Below are 10,000 nucleotides of genomic sequence, written 5' to 3' on the forward strand. Positions count from 1 at the left end.
GCCACGTGATATGAACACTGGTTCCATTAAAGAAGGCATACCATCTGTCTTCGTGAATCATCGGTGTCAAACGTTTAACTTTCGACTTCCCTACGCATCACACCTTGACCTCACGCCAATTAGTAGTACAGGTCATGACCTGCCCATGTATATAAGAGCTGAAAAGACACCGAAAATTCAGATTGCCTCGGAGCATCATACGTGAGCTTGCTCGCTGCTCCTGCTTTCTCACCTCTTCCTCCCCTCCCCTTTCTCGCCCTTAACGCGAGCCCCATCCCCACTGGTGCCCAACATACATGGTAAATAGAACCAACTCTCTCCATCAGAGTTTGCCTCAACCAGCCTAATATTTGGCTGCCCAACATGGGTCATTACTACCAGACTATATATATATATATATATATATATATATATATATATATATATATATATATATATATGTATGTATATATATACTGTATATATATATGTATATATAATATATATATAGTACATATATATATATACTTACACACACATATATTATATTACATTATATATATATATATATATATAGTATATATATATATACAGATATATATATATATATATATATATATATGTATGTATATACGTATGTATTTATGTATGCATGTATGTATGTATGTATGTATGTATGTATGTATGTATGTATGTATGTATGTATGTATGTATGTATGTATGTATGTATGTATGCATGCATGCATGTATGTATGTATACCCCGTCTGGGTATGGGCTGCATGTTATTGAGGCTAAGAAGCATGCACCTGATACTTTAGGGTCTATATGGGGCACCCCTACGGACCAGATCACACATCATTTTGTCTGTGATGTAGGAAAGCTCTATTCATAGAAAAATCATTATTCTTTATTATATTGCGAATGTCCCTCCGTTATGCTGCCCCCCACCCCTTTTTACTGTCCTGAACCATCTCTTTGCCTAACCCTGTAGTGGAGGAAAAGAATACTGCCACCAACTCTTCCCACTTGGGTGGTATGAAGGGACGAAAAAAAAAAACGGGACGGGGATAGGACTAGGTATCCTACTCCCTGTAGCCCCAAATGGTAAATTCATAAAAAAAAAGTAAAGGTATAAGAGGATATAGGAGTTTTCCAACCAGTACCATAAGGTTGGGGTCTTTTAATGTGCGTGGATGCGGTACAGATGAGAGTAAAGGGGAAGAGATTGGCAGTATGTTTTTGAGAAGAAAGATGGATGTGTTGGCATTGAGTGAAAACTAAGTTGAAAGGGAGGGGTGAGTGTGAGTTTGGGAGTGTAGTTGGGAGGTTCTCAGGATTGAAGGGAGGATGAGGGAGAGAAGGGGTGGCTATACTAGTAAGTAAAGAGATAGGTAAGCTTGCACTGGATCGGAAGGAGGTTTCTTCAAGGTTAATGTGGATAAAGGTGAAACTAGGAAAGGCGATGTGGGTTTTGTAAGTGTATGTGGGCCTGGTAGTGAGAAGAGTGTAGAGGAAAGGGAAGCTTTTTAGATAGATCTAAATGAGTGTATAGAGGGATTAGGAAGAAATGTCAATGTAGTGGTATTGGGAGACCTGCTAGTGTAGAGAATGAACCAATAGAAGGAGTGGTTGGGAAGTGTGGAACTCCAGGAAAAAATCGTAGTGGAGAGTTGATGGTGGAGATGTGTCTAGAGAGTTGATGATGGCAAATACAGTGTTTCGGAAGAAAGTCAAGCATAAGTACACATGGGAAAGGGTGGTGGATGGAAGGGTAGTAGATAGGGCGTTAATGGACTATATAGTGGTAACCAGGAGTATAGGAGGAAGAGTTAAGGATGTACATGTTCTAAGGAGAGAGAGTGGAGAAATATCAATTTTTTTTTTTTTTTTTTTTTTTGTGGAAGGTAAGTTGAGAGTGAAGGATAAATGGAGATAGAGAAAAAAGACATAAAGTAGGGAGGTGCTTAAAGTAAACTACTTAATTGAGAAAGAAAAGGAGGAGTATAAGAAGAAACTGAGGGAGGAATGGGAGTGAGTGAAGGATAGAATAGAACTAGGAGTGGAGGTGGAATGGGGATGGTTCAAGGAGGAGTCACAAGGTGTGCAAAGATGATGTGTAGAAGAAAGAGGACGGGAGGAAATAGAAGGATGGGTAGTGAGTGGTGGGATGAGGAAGCAAAGAAGGTTGTAGAAGAGAAGAAGCAAGCTTTCACAGATTGGTTACAAAATAGGACGAGAGAATCATATGAGAGGTACAAAGAAAAGAGAAAATAAGTAAAGCATAAGATAAAGGAGGCAAAGAGGAGAGCAGATGTGAAATGGGGTAAGAGTATGACAGAAAATTTTGAAAGTAATAAAAAGATGTTTTGGAAAGAAATAAAGAGAGGAAGAGGAGGCGAATCAGAGTAAAGAAGAAAAGGTGAAAGGTGCAGATGGAGAGATGATAATGGAAGAGGTGGCAATAAGAGGAAGATGGACAGAGTATTTTAGGGAGTTGCTAAAGGTGAAGGAGGATATGGAGGGAAAGGTAGTTGCAATGGGTAGCGCAAAGAAAATGAGAGTGATGAGTGAGGAAAATGGAGGAGAAACAAAGAATGATGAAGTGAAGGCAGTTGTTAAGATAATGAGAGCAGGTAAGGCACCTGGGTTGGATGGATGTCATGCAGAATGTCTGAAAAAAGTAGGTACAGTGATGGTGGACTGGTTGGTGAGGTTATTTAATGTTTGTTTAAGAGAGGGTAGAGTGCCGGAGGACTGGAGGAGTGCCTGTATAGTTCCACTTTACAAGGGATAAAGGGACAAGAGTGACTGTAGTAATTTCAGAGAGATCAGTTTGTTAAGTATAGTTGAGAAGACTTATGGGAAGGTCTTGATTGAGAGCATTAGGAAAGGAACCGTAGTAATTGGTATGGAACAGTGTGGATTTAGGACAGGTAGGATCTGCTTAGATCAGTTTTTGGGGTAAGACAGATATGTGAAAAAGCTATAGGAAAAGATAAGTATTTTTGGGGGACCTTTTATGGATTTGGAAAAGGCTTATGATAGGGTAGGCAGGAAGGCACTGTGGGAGGTATTGCAAATATACGGGATAGGAGGATAGCTTTTAAGAGCAGTCAAGAGTTTTTACGAGAGTAGTAGAGCTTGTGTTAGGATTAGAAATGGAGAGAGTGAGTGGTTTGAGGTAAAGGTGGGACTTCGTCAGGGATCTGTTATGTCGCCGTGGCTATTCCATTTATACATGGATGTGGTGGTACGAGAGGTAAATGCAAGGGTAGTGGGTCAGGGATTGGAGATGGTTAAAGAAAATGGAAAAAAGTGAGAGATAAGCCAGCTGTTGCTTGCGGACGACACTGCGCTTGTAGCAGGATCAGAGGAGGAATTGAGGAAGTTAGTGACAGTTTGGGAAGGTGTGCGAAAGAAGGAAGTTGAAGATTAATGTGGGTAAAAATAAGGTGATGAGATGTACAAGAGGAGAAAGTGACAGCAGACTGGAGGTGAGTATTAAGGGAGAGCGACTTGAGAAAGTGGATAGTTTTAGATACTTGGGTACGAACGTAGCGGGAAAGAAAGGAGTGGAGGTGGAGGTAGGATGTAGACTCAGAGAAGAGAGTAAATGCCTTGGGGGATTAAAACGTTTAATGAGAAATAGACATTTGGGAATACAGGCTAAGAGGAGATTGTATGAAGGAGTGATTGTGCCGACAGCATTGTACGGGGCAGAAACATGGAACATAAATGAGGAAGAGAGGAGGAGTGAGGTGAGGTGCCTGAGAAGCATTAAAGGGTTTACTAGGCTGGACATAGTGAGAAATGAGGAGGGGAGGAGGAGAACAGGGGTGGAAAGTGAGTTGGGAGGTAGGGTTGATAAAAGAGTATTAGGATGGTTTGGATACATGGAAAGAATGAGTGAAGAACGATTAATAAAAGATGTGTGGAAGGCAGAGGTGAAAGGAGTGAACATGAGGGGTTGACCTAGGATGAGATGGATGGATGGGGTAAAAGGGGCATTGGGAAAGAGTGAAGTGTCTGTTGAGGAAGGACGGGAGAGGACAGAAGATAGGGGTGAATGGAGAATGGTTGTGTATGGATGATGCTGTGATGCATGAGGGGGAGTGGGTGGAGCATGGAGGTGAGGGAGTATGTGTGAAAAATAAATTGACGCAGTTCGAAGGGATTGCGTAAATTTTTTGAAGTGGTCGATAGCATTCACTTATTTTAAGATCTGGACAAATGTCTGCCCATTTCACGAATTTGTCAATTCACTTGGCCAATTTCGTGAAATTGGCAATTGCTCAATAGGGGTATCACCATGTTGAAGGTGTTAACAATTCACGTGTGGTTTAGCAGTCACAGAAAATAGATGGGAGTGAAGGGGTGAACAGATTCATGTTGTTTCCCCTGAATAAATTCGTCTTGCCGCAACAAGATTAAAAATACTTGTGGAAGATCTAAACTGTAAGAATATGCAATATTTTAAATTCTGTTACAAATACAGAAAATTAAATATTTTCATTCTCAGATTCGTCTTCTTTTTTGTTCAGGATATCAGTTTGAGTTGATATACCTTCGTAGAACTTAGACCTTTCCATTTGCTTTTAGCATATGTGTCATTGTTTGTGTCTCAGCTTGCCACTGACGGACCTGGAAAACAGTGTGTTATTTATCTATTTATTTATTTGTTTTTTATTGCATTTGTCAAATATCCTTACATTTTTATCTATTTCTTCCTCTCTCAGGATTCTCATGGATTTATTTTTATCTCTTTTGTACACCTCTTGTGTTCAAGCGTTATTTTCTCTTTATTTTTTTCCATGTGACAATTTCATTTCTTGTTTACTCGCAACCTTTGTTAGAATCAACAAAATATGAAATATTTTCCCTTATTCCTTCTGGGTTAGGACTTTTGATACAAAATTTAAAATCTGTTTAATCATTTTACAAAACAATAACTAAAATGTCTACATTAAAAAAATTATTAAATTTTACTCAAAATATGTACACTTTCTTTTTCATTTGTTTACCCATGCTCAGTTGATTCACGGTTTTGATGGAAGTAGGAAGTGGTGATGGGTGGCGTCACTGAAAACTTTGCTCGGGGCGGCACTTAGGCATGTAGGGACTGATTCAATGACCAAGTTACTAGAGTTCTGGTTGCAGTCCTCCTTCCAGACTTTCTTATGCCTTGATTTTTCGTTGGAGAGAATAGGGAATCCCTAGTGACCTAGTTCCCTTACTCCATCACATTTGGTCGCCTTGTATAACACGCATAGGATCGTATACAACCATATATACATATACCAAAGGCTTTTTCCCTCTTACATGGGAGGTAGCCAAAAAACAAAGGCATAAAAACCACTCCCACCCATTCCATCCCTATCATACTCCACCCTCCTCCACCCCATTCTCCCTCTTATCTTGGCACCTCTTGGATGACGGGTCCATTGCCCTGGGTCAGATGCAGTGTCGCAAGACAGCACATCCACAGTAAGGCCGCTTCATCAAAATCGACGACCTCCCCTCTCCGTCCCCTCATGTAGAAAAGGAGAAGACGGGGAGAAATCCCTTCGGGGTGCGTCAAATTTTTCTCACACTTACTCCCTATCCCGCCACCCCCCACCCATTACACTTCGTGGCTCACAAGATCATCCATACACAACCATTCTCCATTCACTTCTGTCTTCTGTCCTCTCCCGTCCTTCCTCAACAGATATTCCACCTCTTCCCCAAAGCCCCTTTCACCCCATCCATCCATCTCATCCTAGGTCGACCCCTTATGTTCACTCCTTCCACATCTTCCTTCCATACCTCCTTTACTAGTCTTTCTTCACTCATTCTTTCCATGTGTCCAAACCATCCCAATACTCTTTCATCAGCCCTATCTCCCAACTCCCTTTCCACCCCTGTTCTCCTCCTCACCTCCTCATATCTCACTATATCCAGCCTAGTAATCCCTATCATACTTCTCAGATACCTCATCTCAAACACATTCAAACTCCTTCTCTATTCCTCTCTTATGTTCCATGTTTCTGCCCCATACAGTGCTGTTGGCACAATCACTCCTTCATATAACCTCCTCTTAGCATCCATTCCCAAATGTCTATTTCTCATTACACTTTTTAATCCACCAAGGTATTTACTCGCTTCTCTCAATCTACATTCTACCTCCCCTTCCACTCTTCCCTTTCGTGGCACGTTCGCACCCAAGTATCTAAAACTATCTACTCACTCCGGTCTCTCTCCCTTAATACTCACTTCCAGTCTGCTGCCACATTTACCCCTTGTACATCTCATCACCTTACTATTACCCACATTTATCTTCAACTTCCTTTTTTCACACACTTTCCCAAACTCTGTCACTAACTTCCTCAATTCCTCTGATCCTGCCACAAGCGCAGTGTCGTCAGTAAACAACAGCTGGCTTATCTCCCACTTTTCTCCATTTTCTTTAACCATCTCCAACCCCTGACCCACTGCCCTTGCATTTACCTCTCGCACCACCCCATCCATGTACAAATTGAACAGCTACGGCGACAAAACAGATCCCTGACGAAGTCCCACCTTTTCCTCAAACCACTCACTCTCTCCATTTCAAATCCTGACACACGCTCTACTACTCTCGTAAAAACTCTTGACAGCTCTTAAAAGCTTTCCTCCCATCCCGTATATCTGCAATACCTCCCACACTGCCTTCCTGTCTAGCTTATCATAAGCCTTTTCCAAATACATAAAAACCCAAAAAACATCCTCACCTTTTCCCATAGCTTTCTCACATATCTGTCTTACCACAAAAATCTGATCTACGCAACCTCTGTCCTATACCCACACTGCTCTTCACCAATTACTGCCTGTTCCTCTCCTAATCCTCTCAATCAAGACCGTCCCATAAGCCTTCCAACTACACTCAATAAGCTAATCCCTCTGAAACTACTACACTCACACCTGTCCCCTTTTCCCTTGTAAAGTAGAGCTATACAGGCATTCCTACAGTCCTCTGGCACTCTACCCTCTCTTAAACAAACATCAAATAACCTCACCAGCCAGTCCACTATCACTGTACCTCCTTTTTTCAGACATTCTGCATGCCATCCATCCAGACCAGGTGCCTTACCTGCTCTCATCATCTTAACAATTCCTTCATTGCATTCTTTCTCGTGGGATCGCGGTAGCGGCATTCTCCTTAACCACAACACAGGGGATCAGAAGAGGTAGTCATAGAAGTGGTAAAGAACAGGTTCAAAGTGACTGCATAAGGTAGGGACCAGAGCCCTTACAGGCCTAAGTGCCGCCTTGGGATGAATTCCTCAATGATGCCCCCCATCACCACTTCCTACCTACACCATCCCCTACTGCCTATGACCCTATTTTGTGCACTGTAAAAAGTCTCAGTGCAACACGAAGGTTAGCGAATCCTTCACCATATTTCTCAATGAAAGCATCGAGTCAAATTCAATATCTTTTCATGTAGACATTTTAGCTGTTGGCTTGTGAAATAATTAAATAAGTTTAAATTTTTGTATTTAATGTCCCTATTGCAGAAAAGATAAGGGAAAATGTTTAATATTTTGTTGATTCTAACGCAAAAATCGTCGATTACGGTCAAATATTTGGGGCCTCTTTGACCTTTTTTTTATTATAATAATTTTGTCAGCCTTGTGAGCGGTAAATCTATGATAGAACTGCCACCCCCATAAAATTGCCGCCCCTGGGCATATGCCCCACCGGCCCTCCCCCATGTGAGGGGCCGGGAGGGACACCAGTACCCTAAGTACAAATAGCATGGGCGTGTAGCCGTATTTGGTTGTGGCTACATAAGTGGGCTTAGCTGGTGATATAAATCTTCTTCGTTTTTTTTCAGGTTTTATTAAAACGATGATCTGGGATTACAACTTGGGATATAATCTTCCAAAGGAAAAATTTCTTCCTTTGGTGAGATAAGGAAGAGTGTCTCCCTTAGGCTTCTCTCCTAGGCTCCTCGCCTAGGTTCCATCCTCCCTGGCAACGCAGTTTCTGTATAAGTATTCCTAATTAGCTACATCAGCGTTCTTGTGTGGGGTTGGCTATATTTATCTTCTATAGTAACATAAGTAGGTTAGTTGTATTGTAGTAAAGGTTTTTAAGTACTGAATTTATGTTCGTTAATGTGCCATGAAAGGGTGTATGGATTGCAGTTACAATTATGTAGCTTGGTAGGTACAAGGAAAGGTTAATTGTTGTGATATGTTTGCATTCTCTGAGTCAGATTATTTGATTAAGATATGTGTAGTCTGTAAGATTGGAAGTATTGGCAAAGATAGGTACCTTCTTGCATGTATGTGGACCACGTATGGGGACACGTGAGTTATCAGTATGTTAGTAATGGTATGTACAGTAGATACATTGCCTCCCCGACCTCTTTGAGGCACGTCCTCGTACCTCGGGTTAAGGTAAATATTGTGGGGCTGGCATAAAAATACACAGTTGCAAAATGAAAATATATAATAATGTGTTACGTTGCTTGTGGGTGATATTGACTTGTAAAACTCATTATTGTCTTGAATGAGTAAAGGGGAGGGGTTTTACGTTTATTATCATACCCTGAATGTATTCAGTAAGCTATGGTAAAATTACACTTAGAAAATATTTCACTTTGCACGTAATGTATGATAATATCTGTCATTGTAGTTCTGGGTCTCTTTTCAATGCGATATTTAGTTTCCGTTTTCATTAGTTCACTGAGAATTGGGTACACTTTCACTAGAGGCATAGCTTTAATGAATACAAGACATCCTAAAAATATCAGTGTTTGTTTGTTTGTGAGGCTACTACAGGTGAATATGTTACTTTAGTCCATAGGAGTGACTTGGTCTCTAGAATACTGACTGAATGTGATGGCGAGGGAGCACTACGTGGGTAAGCGAAACGCAACTAGTCTGGTAAGATATTCAAAATGTTTATTTCACCAAACTTGCCATGACCACCCATTACAAGAGGTTAACACCGAGTGCCTCGGGCGTAGGCCTAGGCATCGAGTCTGGCATACATTCTGGCACCCTTGTTGCCAGGTGGAATTTGTAGGTAGAACAATATCAATCAATCAATCAAGTCAGCCATCCTGACTCCACTGCTGAACAAAGGCCTCCTTCATAGCATTCCATGAATCACACGACCGTGCCATCCTCTGCCACGTCACTCCCGCAAACTTCTCGATCTCGTCTCTCCAACTTCTGTCTGGTCTCCCTCTTCCACACTTCCTATCTCGAGGCGTCCACTCAGTTACACACTTGCTCCATCGCTCATCAGTCGTTCGCACCAACTTACCTGCCCAATTCCACTTCCTCTCTTTTACTGCCTCCACAATATCTTTCACTCTAATCTGCTCTCTCACCCAACTTGGTCTCTTTCGGTCTCTCAGTGTTATTCCCATCATAGATCTCTCCCTTCTCCTCTGTGCAGTCTTTAGCTTTGTTTCCATCGCCCTCGTCACCTTCCAAGTCTCACACCCGTAGATCATTGCTGGTAGAATGTATTGATTGTAAACTTTACGTTTCAAACATAAAGGTAGGGAGCCTCTCATCAATTTATTATACTTACCAAACACTTTCCAACCAATTGTAATGCGTCTTTTTAGTTCATTATCATGATCTTTCGTCACCTTCACCATTTGGTCTAAATAATTATACTCAACTTCCTCAAGACTCTCACCAATTACAATCTCTTTACTTTGAACTTTCGTGTTGAACATTACTTTCGTTTTACTACTATTCAGTTTTAAACCAACTTTGAGACTTTCTTTGTTTAGAACGCTCAGCATATTTTGCAAGTCTTCTGGTCTTTCTGAAATAAGAATAATGTCGTCCGCAAATTTTAGGTGGTTCAAATATTCGCCATTAATCTTCAAACCCTTCTTTTCCCAACTCAACCTTCTGATATCTTCCAAACAAGCTGTAAATAATTTGGGTGAAATTGTATCGCCTTGTCGTACTCCTTTCTTGATCTTGATATTTTCTGTCTTTATGGAGTCGAATTATAGCGGTACCTTTC

Source organism: Oratosquilla oratoria, chromosome 11, assembly GCF_046742065.1.
Source record: "Oratosquilla oratoria isolate Oo_2021 chromosome 11, ASM4674206v1, whole genome shotgun sequence".
Lineage (NCBI taxonomy): Eukaryota > Metazoa > Arthropoda > Malacostraca > Stomatopoda > Squillidae > Oratosquilla > Oratosquilla oratoria.